The sequence below is a fragment of the Aplysia californica genome, unplaced genomic scaffold (genome assembly GCF_000002075.1).
Source record: "Aplysia californica isolate F4 #8 unplaced genomic scaffold, AplCal3.0 scaffold00022, whole genome shotgun sequence".
NCBI classification, from domain to species: domain Eukaryota; kingdom Metazoa; phylum Mollusca; class Gastropoda; order Aplysiida; family Aplysiidae; genus Aplysia; species Aplysia californica.
In genome coordinates this window covers 844139-857626 of record NW_004797292.1, presented here as the reverse complement: position 1 = coordinate 857626, position 13488 = coordinate 844139, and the positions used below count along the sequence as shown (strand labels likewise).

Sequence of the window (13488 nt, the reverse complement as noted above, 5' to 3'; positions counted from 1 at the left end):
TGCTCACGCGTATACATTTACACACACTTCCGAACGCACACTGAGAGAGATAGATAGATAGGTGTATACTATATAATATAGACAGACAGGTAGACCGACCGACAGAGAGAGAGAGAGAGAGAGAGAGAGAGAGAGAGAGAGAGAGAGAGAGAGAGAGAGAGAGAGAGAGAGAGAGAGAAAGAATGTTATTTACTAATGTCCTGTCTTGTGTGCATGCATGAATGCACCTAACCTCTGTAACACCCAGTGTCATTGTAAATGACCAAGACTCACTTCTCCCTGTGAGACGAATAAAGTTTGTCAATGTCATTGTCATAGTCATTGTAATGTGGGAGGAGAGCAGTGTATCTTCTCCAAAAGAGACGAACTTCGAGAAGGCTCGTTGAGGTTCAAACCAGAATTGTTTGTAGGCTATCTTCTATTAGCATGACCTGTATTGAGCTATTGGGGAGCCGTAATCTCTTTACCATAGCATGTTTTTGAAAATAACTAAGCTACTCTATTATTACAATGTTATATTTACTCAGTATCTAATTTTGAGAAATTTGAACTAGAAAACAATTGAGTTTCACAACATGGCAAGCTTTTTCGAATGCAGTTCTATGAATATCATGATAACGACTGCGAATAATCTTAAGATTTTCGAAGAGCGGATAAAACATTTGGTTGGCATTTGGTTTCTGACTTCAAGGTCTTAGTAACTCAAAACCACTGAAGACTTCAAAAGGAACTTTGTAAAGCAGCGAAATGTCTCTAAAATGATAACCTACGTTTATTCCTTAAAATGACAATTTAAAGACCTTCGTCAGCAATGCAAAATGGCTATGCTTTCTCTGCTTTGCTCAAAAGATGTGAATACGAATCTCGTTTTTGAATTCCGATTTTTATCGAGTAAATCTGTCAAGCAATGACGAAGCAGGCCTCTTCTTGAATAATATACATTTCGTCTATAACTTGAAAAGTATGAACAGCCACTAACAGTCAATTATCATGGCGAAGGGGAGTACGATTTGAAAACAGCATCTAGCATCACAGTGTCGATATTCGTGTAAAATGTGTTTTTGCAACAAATGACTTGAGTCGCCACTTTTCGGTCAAAGTAGTTTATTACGCCCTATAGTTATAGCCGGCAGAGCAATGACATTTCGCTCTTGCAAGTCTGGACTTTAGTAGATTCTACCTTAGTAAAGAAAAAAGCACATCGACACAATAACGTAACTACCTTTTAGTGCAGGGGAACCCAAAAAGTACAGACAGAAACAAAAGAGAGAAAGTAAAGAAGTAGCACCCTCTAGTGGTTCCCTCCAACCACACCCACGGTTCATTCTAATTCACCTTAAAAAAACTCGGAATTAGCCGTTCTGAAGGCTAGGCAATAGTCCCAAATTTGCTCATCATGTGTCCGTAACATAAGTCCATGGCATGTTTGTTAAAGGGGTGGGGCGGGGCTGAAGCGAGGTAGCCAGGCGGAGGGCTATCGTGATCTGTGCATTATTTATCATTTACTCTTCTAGCGACTGGTTATCCAAGAAAGTGTAGGGGCACTGAGTATATGTTCTATATTTGTGTTTGACTTTCGAAAAAAATCGCAAGAGGCAAACAGTTTGATCAGATCAACAAGAACTTTTGCCCCTCGTCGTCAAGTAAACCTGCCTTGTAGATTTGAAATTTAATGGGGGGGGGGGGGGGGGGTTCGAGAGTGAAACATTCATAATCTATAATAAGTTAATCTGCAGCAGTGGATACGACATGCCGATAAAAGAGTGGACACACTGGCGCCATCTTTTCTGAGGGTAAAGTGAAAAACGGAGCAGCCCTTAAGACCACACCAGAATTTTTACACACCAAAGATGAGCCAGTCTTGTCTAAATTTGATTCTATTTTAGATTGCTATTAGGCCCTTTTGAGTTTGGAAGAGAATTTATATAGGCGACTTTCAGGTGACTCTCTGAATGTGTGACTCATTAGTTACGGCTTAAGGTTGATAACCATCACCTCAGACGAAACAAACATAGTAAGGGAAAGGTGGAAACAGATAAACCCTAGTGTCAAATCACAGTTTTGGGAAGCAAAAAGGGATGCAGATTTAACATCGACCTACCCAGGGGGGCATTTGGGAGACGCCCATTCATACGGAGGCAATGTGCTGATGTCTTCCGTGAGAGGCGGGAATAGCGCAGAAAAAAGGTTTCCGGACTAAAAAACTTCTTTTGAGCGATTTTCTTTTTTCATTGCTGTTTACGCGTATGTTTTTGTTTATACCTGGCTCTTGCCAGTGAAAGTTCTTGTCAGTATTCGTGCGCTTAGTCGGTTGCTTGCAATCTATTTTTTTCGGGAAGCCGGGATTGATTTGAGTATCCTAGGGTCTACCGGGATAGCAGAAGTTGTAAAACACATAGAGCATGCTGCAAAGTTTGAATGTGCACTGTATAAATGCAATTATTATATTATAAACATTATTTTACAGTAAGTATGAGTAGTTTTCACAATTCCTCATAAGTAGATCTCGTCTCTGTGGTGTTTACTCTCACACTGATCACGAATACTAAAAAAGTTCGCCGCTTAATATGTATTGTTCCCCTCAGTTTCGTTTATATCCAATATTTCGAATGAAACCATCTCAAACACCTGATTTCATCTCATGTATTTGCCATTGCATTATGGCAGGTCTTGTTAACCTTTTGTATAGCTGGCGCCCACTTTTACCACCTTTAAGAGACTAAAACTGACAAAGAGACTACAGCCCACCTACAAAGTATTGCATTTCAAGCGGGTCATTAATAAATAATACCTGTCGAAATCCAGGTGATCCCCTTCGCCCACCAAAATTACCAAATCGCCCAAATGTGGTTGATATTGCCCAGGCCGACAAGTACTGCTTTATGGCTATGATGAGAAAAGTGGACGTCTTAGACACGTGGCCGTCTTACACAATGTCATTTAGTGTTTTAAAAAATGCAGTGGGGGATGGGGGTGAAGAGCCCTTTCCTACTGATGGTTGTCTTATACAGGTTGTCGTTAGAGCATGTTCGACTGTATTTTCAATAACGGTGACATTGGCGCCAGTGATAAGTCATATCGTCTCCCTCCATGTCGTCAGATATTTTCAGCTAAGATAATTTTCTTCCGGTCAGGGCAAAACTCCTTTTATTCAGCATGGTAAAAGCGTTTAGATTCATGTTACTTTTTGAAAGCGGCACAACAGATGTAAAGACATCATTCTTAAAATATCATTGCTTGTCAACCTACTAAGAGCCAACGTCCATTTTTAAACCTTTTTAAAAGAAACTGCTACGCTTTAGGCCCACCAGTGGTTAAAGACGCCATTTAGATAGACATAGAACCAAATTTATATTAGTTACGCCTCCTGGGGACATTATGATGATGTTTTTCCAAGTGAAGCCTTACTGAGACGGTGGGAAAGGGGTGTAACAATAAAAAAGTTGTTACTTTTTATTGTCGGTATCGTTAGAGTTTACTTATAAACATGTTTTACAGCGTTACCAACAGAGGCATGTGCTCCCCCAGGCAGTCCATGATTAGTTTCGTACCATGACACGATATGCAAACCAACACGCTTAATATTGCACCTAAATAGACTTTCACCCTTCTAAAATAAGATGTAAAAGTTAGCAACTGGAGGTAGATTACTTTACGTTTTTGATTCAAGCGTTGTACCGAGAATGTGTCCAGGGTCCGGCGTTGTGACAGCTGACTTTTGCTTGGCAGGAGAAGCCTGTCACGGGAGGATACCCCGGCAGAAGGGCGACAACTCGTCATATGACACAAATATTATGGGGGTGAAAGCCAAAGACCTTTGCCTATCTAAACTAACAATCCTGATTACGTGGGGTATTGTTTTTTCGAAAGATTACAGGGTGTTCTGAATGAAGAATTACTAAACTTGGGCCATGATCCGATAAACAGCAATGAACATTATTATAGTTTATAGTTGGCAATCTGATATTTTTTCCTCCTACTGTTATCTTTTAATAAATGTCCTAAATGGTACACAAGGAATGAATCCTCTCAAATCTTTTGGCCATTCAGTGTGAAGCGAACTATATATGATAAATGGATACCTACACCAACGCAATTACTCAAAGCTTAGAGTAGAATTAAAGAACTATAGTTTTGCCTGGACAGAAAGCTCAACGAAAACACACTTGGGTTATATTGGGCAATAATAATTCTTTGAATCGCCAACACATTATGTGGGAATTCGGGTTGTTTGGGGAGTTATCAAAGATCTCCACCCATCTGACTAGGTTCTGTCGGAGACGGACAACTGTTTTGAAAGAAGGATTAAATCCACTGAGATGGGAAACAAAAAAGAAGCCACGTCAAACAAAAATGGGACGGGGGAGGGGGTAATTCTCCCCCAGGCTTTTTTCAAATGATTGTTTTAAGTCACGGGTAACAGGTATTCACCAAGTTGTGTACAAGTACAACAAAGAGACGTTTGACCGCTGTATAACGAGGCCAGGGCCAGTTCACACGACTATACTTCCAGACAGAGCAGTTTGGGGGGAGGTTAATTAAGCAACGAAGACCGCCATTCTTTGTGTTGTACAAATTAATGTTAAAGTCCCAATAAGCTTTTAGCGACTGACCTCTCTCGCCAATCAATTTGTGCGTATAAATTCGCATTTTTGCACTCTTTCACCTTTGGGGCTATTTTGGAGCTGTGGCAGGACGAAAAGTTCAAGGAGATAGCAAGGGTGTGGGAGTTCTCCTATGTTCTTTTCTTAGATTTCTACCAATGTTTCCACGTTGTAGTAATTCGCACTGACTTGAACTCCCAAAGAACTGTGTCGACTTGATGGTTATACGTTTATTTTTTTCTCAAAAACAATCCTTCCCAATATAATTGACGGTGTTGACCGTTCTTGGAGCTTGAGATATCAGTTGTTCGATTGATACGAGATCCGAAATTTGCCGGTACATAGATGGTTGATGGGGCTGAGACCGGACAACAGAGTTTGGGCTAACACTTATAACAGTTTGAACAAAATAGTGATTTTGTATCTTCTGTGGGTTTGCTGATGAAGACAAGCGGTCTTTGGTAGTGAAATTTGCCGTTTTTGCTGTTGATCTGTTCTCACGCGAGATTGGCAGTGCAGTCATCTCAGCTGCTTTCATGTTGGGTAGTGAGGTGGTTGGCCATGGTTCAAATAGGATGACACCCTTTCGTCTTGAAAATTCAATTTTCCATCTGAAGCTCTCAAACTTGAGTTGATTGAGGCGCTATCAAGGTTTCTCAACTTTTCAGCTCGGCCAGAGTTGAGAAAGAAGTTAATATCCGAGGACTTGTCTCTTAAATAACCCATTTTACAATATAGAAAGATGAGTCAATTATGATATACCCTTTTACAACGCCAGATCATGCATTTGTGGCAACTGTCATAGTGCTGTCATAATATATCGTTCAGTTCATAACGCTCTACTCGCAGGTGGCGGCATTGACGTATGCTACGGCTCTTCAAAGACTTGTCCACTTTGTTTTCTGCGATGCAAAGACGTTTTTTTTGGTGGTTTTTTTTTTTGGGGGGGGGGGGAAGTTGTTGTTGTTTTTTTTTGTTTTTTTTTTTGGGGGGGGGGGAAGGTGGTTCTGGGATACTGTCGCTAAGATCATATTCATAACTGCAATATTTTGCGGCGCAGATAATACTTTCAACAAAGTGCCCATTTTTAAAAAAAAGGCATATCTGTTCCTAAAATATTTTTGAAAGGCTTAGTGTGAAGACATCAGGAGATACGTGAACACTCTTTGGAAGGCAAAAATGAAGGCTATTTTATAAACTTTGATAACGTGATAAAATTATGAGTACCGCTCAGCTTTAGTTTTTTATTCCTCTTGTCTAGAGCTTAAAGCTCTACTTGATAAAGAACAGGTCATCTGAAAAGAAGACGACTCGGCAAAAGTCATTATGGCCCTAGATTGAGGGATAAAAGAATGACCAGTATGTGATGAGTTAGACTGACCTCTTGGAGACTCGAACATAGACTTTCTGTGTGTCTCTAGGTATTCTCTAAGTATGTTCCTTGAAACGCCACGGAGATCGCCTGGTTCTCTGCTATATTAACTATGTTTATTTTTGTCACTACAAACACATTCGTTAATTACACACGACTAAACAGCTTACATTATCATTATCCCGATGGAAGGAAATTAGATACAGACCTACTCTACTCATTACCACGCCCACTCCGACAAATTTACGCGTACATTATTCGTGTTGAAATGCGTTCATTTTACATTGCCCGTCTCCTTGTGCAAAGATTGAAGGTTCCGAAACTAGGATTCGGACTACTAAGACGACGAAAAAGACAAGAAAGTGTGAATAAAAAGCTGGTGATGTATATCATTAGGGGACGCTTCTCTTAATTTTTTCTCCCAAGGAAAAGATCAAATGTGATGGAGGGAGCCAATTTCTGCGACACATCTGTCACTTTTGACTTCAGAACGACCGCGTGAGAACTACGATAAGCTGATGTCTATTTGACAAGCTGTACATCTTCCGCTTTGAGCTGTCTGAACGACCCGCCGGCCGCTGAGGGAGTCCCAAGGCACGCCTCTTGTGTCATCGGAGCGAGCAGCTCTTGTGCTAGGAGAGGAAAGAATGGCGGGGAGTTTATTTACACCCCTCTACGTCACCAAAAACATGTGTTTCTACGTGGTCACTTTTTGGAGACGGGAAATTCCTCCGTGGTTTGAGAGTACCTTTTGAGGTTTGATATGAGCGTGTGCCGACGACGGCAAAGTAAGGGGTGGGAGATTTTTTTCTTTTTGTTAGTGGGGGGGGGGGGGGGGGTGTAGTTCTCTGTTCTCTTTTTTTAAAAAGCAAAGCATTAAACATGTAGATAAGAACATGAAAAGTGAGCGTAGGAAACATGAAGGTGTTGCTCAGAAAAAGCTGGGTTGCATGTTCGCATCTCCCACTTCCTGTTTGTCTCTTGTCGCTGCCAATGTACCAAAATGTCCAGATTCTTGACTGGACTCCGTGGCTTTCTCAAGTGTGTCGTTTGCCATACAGAATCGACACCCTCATTAATACGATTTACATAATTAAAGATGCGGACAAATACATTTTGTCCTTTTCTTTCAGCAACATCTTTCAGTGCGTAAACGGTAGATGAAAAAGATGAAAAGAAAAAAAGGGGAGATTCAAGTTGCTTCGACCTGCCTGTCACGGCAAACCTAGACTCTCTGGAATATACCCCATAATAAAGGCGGAAACACTCTAGCAACTCATTGGCGACCTTCTGCTTTGAGGCAATATCATTAAAATAAAGAATTATAACTTAGTTTTTCATGCAGATATTTAAGTTCACTTTCCTTCATCTGAATCTATAAAAAAAAGAAGACAATAACTTTCATACTGTGAAATGTACAATATCAAGTTTCTGGTTGCAGCAGTTCCAAAATTTGCCTTAACATTGCATTTGGTCTCCTGCTGATCAAAATATATGTCCGCTACATCGTCTATGAGTCTGGATAAAACCTGTCATAAGTGCGCGGTGGAACTCCAGTTGAAGAGCGTAACCTTTAAATTAGGGACTCGGATGACACTGCTCTATGCTTGGCATCGGCTATCAGTATATCAAACATCAACCTCATGTGTCCTTCACCCATCGTTCTACATTATTACACACCGTAGGTCCCAAAAGGAAAGGGTGTCATCTCATCCAAATTATTATTATTTTGCAATAAATAGAACATTAAATACCGAGTCAGAGAGATCTTGTTTGTGTCCATTCTCAGATACGGCGGTAATGCATGTCCACCTTGTGTAATTTTTCAGTCACGCCGTCCTGTAAACTCACCTTGCGTTTCCCCCTAATGAAATCACGAGGCCTATTTAAAGCTTGTCAGCAAGCCCAAAATTTCCTACATGTACTCTACTTTCTTGCCCCTCCCGTATACCAACACGTTCACATTATTATACGTATTTGTATAATGTACACGTTTTTTGCTGCGCAACATTCAACTGGCTATATCCTTCTGCACGAGTAAAAGCCTGATGTGTTATGAATTTGGCTTGATTATAGACTGCATCTGTTACTGGGAATGGCAGAAGTACTGGAAAAGGTGTACATTAATCTAAAATATAATATTACGCCCATTAACAATCAGTATTTTGACTTGCACTTTAGGATAGTGATTACCAAACTTCTAGTTTGGGAAACCTAGAACATTTCAATAGAACCATAAAGTAAACGACAACAGTCTGTTTTCATGGAACTGCACTGTAAGAATACAAATAATTGGGGGGGGGGGGGATGTTCCTTTTATTGGCCGGGGGGGGGGGGGAGGGGGGAGGGTGTCTGGGTTTAAAAAAAACCGAAATTAGAAAAAGAAAATTGCTTCGGGTTTGCTCTTTCGATACTTGTATCTAGAACTGCTGCTTGTTTGTAAAAATGTTTATCTATTGGTATGAAGTTGGTTTGCAAAAATGTTGATGGTTTAAAAATACACATTTATAACTTGTCAAAATATTGCCTGAACTTCAAGGTAAGTGTACAATTTGCGCACCTCACAGAAACTGGTGCAAAGATAGGACATAACAAGATGGGCCAATCAGCCAAAAAAGTGTCCGCAGGAAGTATGCTCTTTGCTTCAGATGGCGCTGCAGTCTGTTTTGAAGCTCTCTTTCGTTTTTCCAGAAGAAGAATAGGAATAGCACCACCTTGCGTGCGCAGATCGACTGCTGTTCATCAGCAGTTCGGGTTCGTTCAGTACGGACTTTTAGTTTTTTCAAATTTTAATGACCTCTCGCCTTTCATTATAAAGTCAAATTAAACGAAGAAAACAATCACCCTTTCCTCCGGAAGAGGTTTTTTGTCAGCGTAGCCATTTTAAAAAGCGTTCTTACGAAATTCATTCAAAAACTTGCTAGTTTCACTTTGATTTTTTAAACTCAAGTAGGATAACTCTGTTCGCTAAAGGTGCGCTTTTGCGAAGAGGGCGCCAACGAATTTTGAGGACACTTTTTTAATTGGCCCAAAGAGAGAAGTGGCCCCTCTTGTTATGTAGACTCTTTGACTGGTGTTAGAATTAATATAATTATTATTCTGTTGCGTTTATTTTTCGTTCACATTTTTCCCCCAGAAAATAAAACAGACTACAAACATCGAAAAACCTCCTCCAATGCTAAGAGATGTAAGCTGAAACAACATTGACGACTGGCGGGAGATTCGTTTGTTGCTGTGGTGTGACCGGAAGTTAGTAGTTTAATTTATTTGTAAAGTTATGAGGTGAGTTTGGGAAAACCACGCAAATGGCACCCATCACTATACATCCTGAAACCATCGATTTTGAGTGCCGAGCATATTCATTGTTTTCACCCTTTTTTGGACAGAAAACCTGCACAATATTGTATTCATTAATCAGTTAATTTTGAAAGGAACATGTGGAACAGTAAAATGTGTCTCCTCGTCCATAGAAATTACTGAGCTTTAGTAAGATGTGCTACAGGCTGTTGGTTAAAAAAGTAAGATAACTGTTTTATCAATGAATATTGGGATAGAATAGGTTATTTTTTTCCAAATCAGGGTACTATGATTGTCTTGACAACCGCTGTTTAATAAAATAATTACATCGTGGACCTCAAAACATAAACAAAAAATCCATTGTTACTGCGTCGATGAGCTCGTAATGACAATCAAAGCGGAACCGATGGTGTGAAAAACTTTAATTAGCCTTTATGCACTTACGTAGGCCTACTGGACGTCTAGGTTGCGTCCTTATCCCCTACGATAACTGGGATCAGGACGTTATGGCAATGGGAGAAAAACTATACCAAAAACTAAAGATGCAAAATGAAACAAAGTAATCTGGCTAAAGAAGGAGTACACACATATGGATTTGAACTGGTGAAGGCTATCTCGCTATCTCGTTATTATCAAGTTTCACACATATAACAAGCATAGTAAGGAGTTTGTAAATCCGCAATCAAATTTGAGAAAAAACGTTTTGTTTCCATGGCTACGGCGGCCATATTGGATTTTATTGACATGTCTTACGTAATGCATACAGTGCTTGTTTTTCATGGAAATAGATTGCTTTTTTGCATACATGTTAACAAACATTAGGTCTACAAACTTGCCAGTAAAAGTTTTCCTAAACGATTTAGAAGAATTTTAATGAAATTTTTCGTGAGGAAGGATTCAAGTTTGCAACAAATCCGTGAAAATCCACACTCCATACACCGCCAAGAAAAAACTATTCCATATATAAAAAGTTTGACAGACTAGATTTTAGTATTAGATTCTACACCTTCTCTTCATTCTGTGAAATGTTCATTAAGTTTGGATGAAAAATGATGGAGCTATTTCTTAAAAGTCTATCGAAAAACCGCAATTTGAAAAAAACAGGCGATAAAGAAAATAAAAAGATTGACTTTAAGAGGAAATTGTGGTGACAAACATGCCAGGTATGGGAAGAAATAAAGGGTTTTGGAGGTTGTATTGCTATGGAATAGTTGTAGAAAACGATGAAAATGCTAAATGTGCCTATAACTCAAAATCCATAATTTTCAGCCGAATTTGGACTTTTGGGGTATAGCCTCCCCCCCCCCCCCGCGCCCCTTAAAAACAGAGGCCACGGAAGTAGCAGATCAATATAAAAATTCACCACCGAAGCGACTTTCCTTTAAAGGGAGATGAATGCAGAAATAAACACACTTCTGTCAGGAGGAAAGTAAGTGATCGGTCTTTGCGGATGAGTCTTTATTCTATTATTGAAATTTTATTTTACCTAACAGATCAGCATAATAAAGTCAACTGAAGAGGTAGGACCGCTGAATCTTTCGTCCAACCCCGATAGGGGAGGTAAGCAACAAACGGCAAACCTCCCAGAACAAAACTATTTTCAGGTTAGAATTTCTTAAAATATTGTCAGTAACAACAATTGAAAATGCAGTCAGATTGTTCTCATAACTTTCTAACGAGAATTGTGATTTGTCGTCCAAGTATATTTGATATTTAATGACAATATTTCACTGACACCTAGTTGTCAAATATTTTAATTTTAAAGATGATTTGGGATTCCAAAAGAAAGTGTGGGCATGGCAAAAATAATATGAACATTACACTATGCTGAAAGCTATGAACAAAGCCAATCTCTGCCAAAATAAAGGATATTTGTACTTTAAGGTATAAAATCAGTTTGGAAACATCATGCAGCATTAGAGTAAGGTTAATATAAAAGCTTCGTCCAGGATTAGAACTCACCAACATTGAAGTCGTCTGAGAGAGAGATAGAGAGTGTGGATCCTGCAGGTCTTCTCTGAAGCTTCCCTGTCTTCAGAGAGCCTTAAATAAGCCTTGTCCGCCCACTGTTTCCCAGGACCTGGTTCTCTCAGAGACGTGACCCACTTCATTACTCGTCCCCCAAGCGCCAACCTCACCCTCCGTATCCCAGACGCCGACTCCCGGAGTCCCGGAACAGACACGTCCGATGACAACCATCCGCATTCCACAACGCTGACAAAAATGTCTAAATAAACAATTTGATTTTAATACTGCATTTTTGTGGTTCAGTTTTTTCTTCGAACCGTAAGGGGATGTATGATAATAGAACCCATAATAAGATGTTAAAAATAGTGGCGGGGAAAAATGTCGTGACTTCTGATGTCGTCATACAAGCCTTTCCCACATACCCTGAACTTAGAACTATAGGGGTTTATCTTCTAGGACAGTTAAAGTAGATAGAGCTCTTTGTTTCCTCGAAAGCTACCCGTAGTGTTTCATGGTGTTGCTCTTCCTGGAGAAGGTTATCTCAGGTTTAGCTTGCTTGCAATGCAACCTGGAGTAGAGATAAAGAAAGAACATGGTTGAACATACACTTGTCGTTTCTTAATGTTTCGCATAGCCTATTTTCTGAAGAAAAGTTATACTTTCTATTTCAGTCCTCACCAACAGAAAAAAGGACTGTTTCAAAATAGGCAGTCGTGATAGATTACAGGAAAAGATCAAATGTTTCTGAGTTTACCCCTTTACAATCTAAGGAATCTAAGAACTTGAACAGAGCACAGCATTTGCGTCACGTTTTCTTATAAGTCAAGTCATTACATTATTTGACAAGCTAATGTTGCCGTCATCATAATATTAGATGTGAGTAACTACATGGGCTGTCCGAAAAGTAAGGAGCAGATTTTCATACATCAAAAGAGTAACAATTGCTCATTTTACGATATTGTGAGAACGGAATGCAACAGGCAATGTATACTAAGTTTTGATGCCAAAGTACTAGTTACGAACGTGTAAACATACTTTTAAGACATCGCACAAAATAAGGGGACCCTCATCGGGGAGTTGGCAACGAATGAGGCGTATGCAGTCGTAAGATTTTACAAGCGAAGTTACCCAACCCCCCCTAAAACTTTCAACATAATCGTTACTGTATGTGGCGCAAATGTATTGAGTAAAACGCTGATATTTCATTTGAGCACTTAAATGTGAGACAAATGAGCCTGGACGACAAACCGTGTTCAGAGGACCTGTTAACTTTTAGATTAGAATCAAACAACCAGAGTGTCAGTGCGCACCTCTGTGAAGATGGGTATCTGGCATGATTCCCTCAGACAGATTATGTGGGTGTCCGTTGTCAGAACATTATTCTTGACTGCTTGCCAATCTTGTACACCCCCTGTCGAAACGGTTTAGGTCTTTTAGCAGACATACAGGCTTCAGTCGATCTATCAAAGCCAAACCAGGCTTTATGAAAGCCGAAGTTCTATTACTTTTTTCACAGCTCGACTGTTCCATGTTTAGTTCTTCTGTGCTTGGCAATTTTCTATTTATTTACAGATTTATTTATTCGTTTTATTTTCCTTCTTTCTTCCCCCTTTTATTTATTTATTGATTTATTCATTTGCGTCTTAAAAAAAAAAATCTACGCTTGTTTTGTTTTCGTGTGTGTGTGTGTGGGGGGGGGGGGGGGGCTTTTGCTACAACCTGCGAATCCATTAACATGTTTGTTAAATCAACTATTTAATCACCTACGACCCACCCATAATGATCTTTTCTGTAATTGAAACAAATTGCCCCTAAAATAGTGGACTATGACATAATTTCGCCCATCAACCGATGTCTTTAGTAAAATAATATTAATCTTATTTATTTCATATGGAATCCACGATAAATAACACAAAAGACACCCTGTTGCTGACCAGAAGGGTTTGTTTTTTGTTTTTGCTGTGTTGTTGTTGTTTTTTTTTACATAGGCATGGCTGTACCCCAGCCGCTGTAGAATACATACAGTTCAATGGGTGTGTTATCCCCTAAGTATTGCAGCTGGGGTGTCAAGAGGGGCAGGAACGGGTAGAAAGGACGTGCGGGGGGAAGGGGTGCAGGAGACACCTTTCCTTTTAACCTCGTATATTGTATCGTATATTGGCGGCATAGTCACATTCTGCCGGTCTAGCTGGCGAAACTAAGTTCGACAACAGTTTGTAAGTCCTGGCACCGATACAGCTAAGAAGA

The 13488-nt window shown here is 39.8% G+C and overlaps 1 protein-coding gene across 1 annotated transcript in view; it reads right to left on the bottom strand.

The window, feature by feature from the left end:
- LOC101860784 (chitin deacetylase 8) overlaps nucleotides 1-11399 on the bottom strand; it is a gene marked incomplete in the record, with an annotated part of 30417 nt that extends 19018 nt beyond the window's left edge. The window contains 1 exon segment of the mRNA XM_005090819.3: nucleotides 11236-11399.
- Nucleotides 11400-13488: the final 2089 nt, after the last annotated feature.